The sequence below is a fragment of the Sapajus apella genome, unplaced genomic scaffold (assembly GCF_009761245.1).
Source record: "Sapajus apella isolate SASKATOON/1434 unplaced genomic scaffold, GSC_monkey_1.0 scaffold14, whole genome shotgun sequence".
In the NCBI taxonomy this organism is placed as follows: Eukaryota; Metazoa; Chordata; class Mammalia; order Primates; family Cebidae; genus Sapajus; species Sapajus apella.
Window position 1 is genome coordinate 28,835,804 of NW_022436954.1, and position 4,503 is coordinate 28,840,306.

A 4,503-nucleotide genomic window follows, 5' to 3' on the forward strand; every position below is an offset into this window, starting at 1 on the left:
GGGAGTCCGTTGCAGCAGCAGCCAAGCTGCACAAGGGCAGATATCTTTGTGAAAACATCTGAGAAACCCGTGAGGGCCTCCCAGGGCGAGGGTAGCTCCAGGTGGCTTTGCAGGAGGAGAGGAGCCAGGGAAAGTGGAGTGACCGCAGGAGCTCGGACCCCAGCTCAGTGCTGCCTGGGGATGCTCCGGTCAACATTCATGCACACAAACTGCCTGTAATGTCACACTCAAACCCCCAAGTCGCACCCACCTTTTTCAGGGCACTTACAGACTGGAAGCATGTGCCCTCCAAGCTTCATCCTTTATGCTCATAGTGACCCCATGGGAAGGGTGCTTTGATGCCCACTTCTCAAAATGAGAGAAGAGAGGGTTGGAGAACTTAAGGAATTTTTCTAACATCACACAACTCACAGGTGGTGGAGTCGAGCCTGAGTTTGTCCTCACGTCTTTTCGTATGGCATGCTGTTTCAGCTCCATGGCTCTTTGTTATCATCAATCTCTCCCATATACCCAAAGCTCCCTTCTTTGGGCTTACTCAGCACATGGCAAGCCCAGCCAAGATCAACTCTTTGCTACTACTCCTACCTTCAGAAGCATGGCTGACTGGCTAGAAAGAAAAAAAAAAACAAAAAACTCACCGTGATGGCCAAATTCATGGCCTTGAACCTCAAGTCAGTCCAGTGCGGCCCTGGTGCTGTCTGGCCCATTCACTCTCCCACTACTGCAGATAACTATTTCATAACTTCTCCTCCTGAACTTACACTGCTGGAAGGATCCAGGACGCCAGCGTGCTGCAAGGTTATGGTGGGAAAGCCCCATCTCTGACCATCAGAGAAGGCGCCTGGGGTCTGGATATCAGTACCGACTACCCCCCCTGCCCAGTTCCCAGAGATCAGCTAAATATGCACATTCCCTGGGGTTTGGCAACAAATGACTCCCCTGATGCTGATTCACATATTTAATGTGCTCTTTGGGAGTGATGGTATTCTGAAGAAGGGTGTATTAGCACCGTGTTATTCTGGGTGAGCAGCGTTAGGGGACCCACAATGACTGTGTTCTATGTGGCTCTTCCCTGTCCTGTCTGCATCAGGAAGAAGATACACCACTAACATAAGGCTAGAAATGTGTCACCTGGATGCTTCTCACCTGAGGGGGTGAGGGGACTTTGGATGAAACTTGGGAAGATTCACTGCAGCTCCCACTTCTCCTGGGATGCACCAGTCCAGCAGAGCTGCTGTGCGTTCCACCCGGTTCCATGCACCATGTCTACACAATGAGCCCCAAGCAGAGATGGCATTTGAGTGGAAGAGTCGGTTGAGCAAGGTAACTCCTTTAAACCTCACTGCTCCTGCCACCCGTCCAGGGCCACAGAGCAGAGAGTTCAGCGGGGCTCCAGTCTCTCCCTACCTGGTGATCATGGTCCTGTGGTTTGCAGGCTTCTTTGTGAACCACAGTAATTATTTAGGAAGCTTAAAAATATTAGAAAAATGTTATTTAAAAGCATTAGATTTTTTTTTTTTGAAAGAGGTTTTAGTGTGGCCGCAGGGAGCACTGCCTTAGCCTCGCGCTAGTGAGGACACAGGCCGTCCTCCGGGGGGACTGCGGCGGGGAACGCGGTGGGGTCAGAGCGCTGTGTGGTCCTGCAGAGGCAGCTGAGCTTGGGTCTCAGGTCGTTCCACACCTTGCTCATCTCCTTGTGCCCTTGGACCTGGGAGGATGTGGGAGGTGAGGGGTGGGTAGACGTGGATGAGCTGCGTCTCCTGGTGCAGGCAGTACGGGGAGAAGTAGTTCCGCAGCTCCATGGTCTGAATCACATTCTCCTGCTCCACAATGCGGGACTCCAGCTGCTCCACGGACTCCAGCTCGCGGTTCTGCACAGCGGCACTCATCTGCCTCTTCATCAGGCTGTATTTGTGCAAGGCCCGCTGGTGCTTGTGCAGCATACCCTTCTCGTGCCACTCACACAGGTCGTTATACGACTGCAGCAGATCCAAGAAGAGGCTCAGCTTCTCCACCACGTCATTCTCCTCCTGCTTACCCTGTTGTGCAGCCTTGTCTGCCAGCAGCACGAATTCCACAGACAGGCCTTTCAGAGCCTGCTTCAGGGACCCCCACGTGCTGCTGTTCAGAGCGGCCCAGGAGGGCAGCGGGGTCGTGTCAGACCCTGTGGCACTTTGCTCCTTCCCGAATATGAGAAGATCTGCCGCCTTGTGGATGGCCCTCCACGCGATCCGCTCAGCCCTGTCCCGAAGCTTGTGAAAGCTGTTGTAGGTGTTCCGGATCAGCTCCCGGCTGATGGCAAACTGAGCTTGGATGTCAGCTGGGACGACATCTCGGCCCTGGTAGCCAGCTTACAGTTCATGAATTCGTCCCCAGAACACTGTGCCGATTCCTTTAACTTGTTCTGCACGCCGCTGAAGGACAGGAAGAGCTTGAGAACTACATCCTCGGAGAACAAAGCGCTTCAGAGCTCTCCTCCTGGCCTCGAACTCCCTGTCAGCTCCCAGCATCCTGTTGGATGGCAGGGCAGGCACCATCCAGTAGGGGAACTTGTGCAGGACCGTCTCCTGGAAGACCACGAAGTCGTTGTACCGTCTGTACACGGAGGACTTGAAGCTGGAAACCTCATACACCACATGCTTCAGGAAGAGGCCCTTCTTCTCCGGAATGAGCTCCGTCTCCACCTCCACCTCCCTGGCCAGCAGCTCCTGCAGGCTGTGGGACAGCAGCAGTGGGTTTCCCTGCAGCATCTGCATTCGACTGGGGGCTGGGGCCCGCTGCACAATGGCCTGGGGCATTGGCAGGTCTTCTGATTTGTTGTTCTTCCTCTTCAGCCATTTCTCTACTCTCTCTGCACTAACACTATCAGATACAAATTCGTCTAATACCTTGGGGTGAGGAGAAAGACATGCCTTCACTTTTTCATCGGTAAAGCCATATAATGTTGCCATACTGGTTAACCATCAACTGCTGGGTCACAGGCAGGAGTGGGAGTGTGTGTCTGGCCAACAGCCTGGGGCTGGTGAGCGGGCCTCCAAGGCCTCTTCCACAGCCTTCCTCCCTGGTTTGGCATCAGTTACACAAACTCACCTAGGAATGCAGACTTGCACAAATCCTTAGATTACTTTCTTTCTACCTGGAGACAAAGGTAACAGGCTGATGCGGTCTCTCATGGCCAGACTCTCAGGCCCAGGATTGGCCAACTTAAAAAAATAAAAGCATTACATTTTTAGTAACAATCTAGCTCCATAACTATCTAAATGTCTACTGGAAACAAGCAGACATTTCCTTCTTAGGTTCTAAGTTGAGGTGGCTTTCCTTAGTGGCGAATACTGCTTGTGAAAACCACAAATCTCAGAGTTGTCTCTGTCAGGTTGAGTGTCCATGCAGACACCAGGGAATGGCAGTTGGTACATATCTCAGTCCTGGCAAGACCCAAGTAGGAGTCCCTTAAGGATGAGACACAACATGAATCAAAGTTGAAGAAGTGACAGATGTCCATAAAGTCCCCTTGGTGGAGGAGTTGGTCCCAATGGATGAGGCTGGAGCTAGCATTCTTCTGACAGGGAGACCAGGCTGGGTATTCTGCTCAAGTCAGCCTGTTGGATTCCCTGGCTACACATACACTTGGTAGCCCTGGGAAAATCCAAGTCCACAGGCTGAGCCACAGGAAGATTCTAGTGCAGGAGCTGCTGGATTGGGGTAGGGGACAGGGGCAGGTAGAGGCAGAGATTTAGGGCATAGGAGGACTACGCCCTGAGCACTTCTAAGAGCTAGGAAGCAGTGTTCGCATCAGAGCTGACTTCTCTGCAGAGCCACTGTTGAAGAGCCAGAGGAGCAGAGCAAGAGCCGAATCTGAGCACCAAGACTTCTCTCTGGTGTCAGGCCTCAGGCCTCAGGCCAGTTTCCTCCTCTTAGCCCTGGTCATGAAGGGCCCTCACACTTCCAGGCCCCCTGCCATCCTCATCACTCCACTTATGCAAATCTCTCTCATGAATTTCCCAAGCCCCTGCCTGCTTGCCAGGACCCCCCAGTATCAGGCTGCTTTCTGGGAACCCATTGCTTTCTTAGAGCCGCAGAGCTCTGCGAGTGGCAGACCTGGGAAGTGAAGCAGAAGCTTCTCAGGGAACCAGGAGCACTGTGCAGGGACAGAAAGTGGAGCCCCACCCTGCAGAGTCTCAGGTCATGTGGCCTGGTGTGTCTAACGATGATAACAAGTCTAAGGTTCTAAGCAGACACTGCTGCCTCTTCACGCTGCTCAAAACAGCGATGAGGAAAAGGAATATGAGATAGAGTTCCAAGGTGAATGGGAAGTGTCAGGGAGTGGGAAGTTATGGGTGGCAGACCTGGGGACCATTTTTCCTCTCCACTCTCTGAAATGACTTTCACACCTTTTTCTCTCTTATACTTCCAACAGCCCTGCCTCTCCTTACTCTCAGCTGTTACATTGCTTCCCATTTAACTGGGAAAACATGTAAACTACCCCAGATTTTATTAATAGCC

At 52.5% G+C, this 4,503-nt stretch overlaps 1 pseudogene across 1 annotated transcript; it reads right to left on the reverse strand.

Annotated features, from left to right (window-relative positions):
- Positions 1 to 1,520: 1,520 nt before the first annotated feature.
- LOC116555216 lies at positions 1,521 to 2,951 on the reverse strand (annotated as a pseudogene). Its single transcript, XR_004270425.1, has one exon. The product of XR_004270425.1 is annotated as a sorting nexin-8 pseudogene (transcript).
- Between the last annotated feature and the right edge of the window lie 1,552 nt (positions 2,952 to 4,503).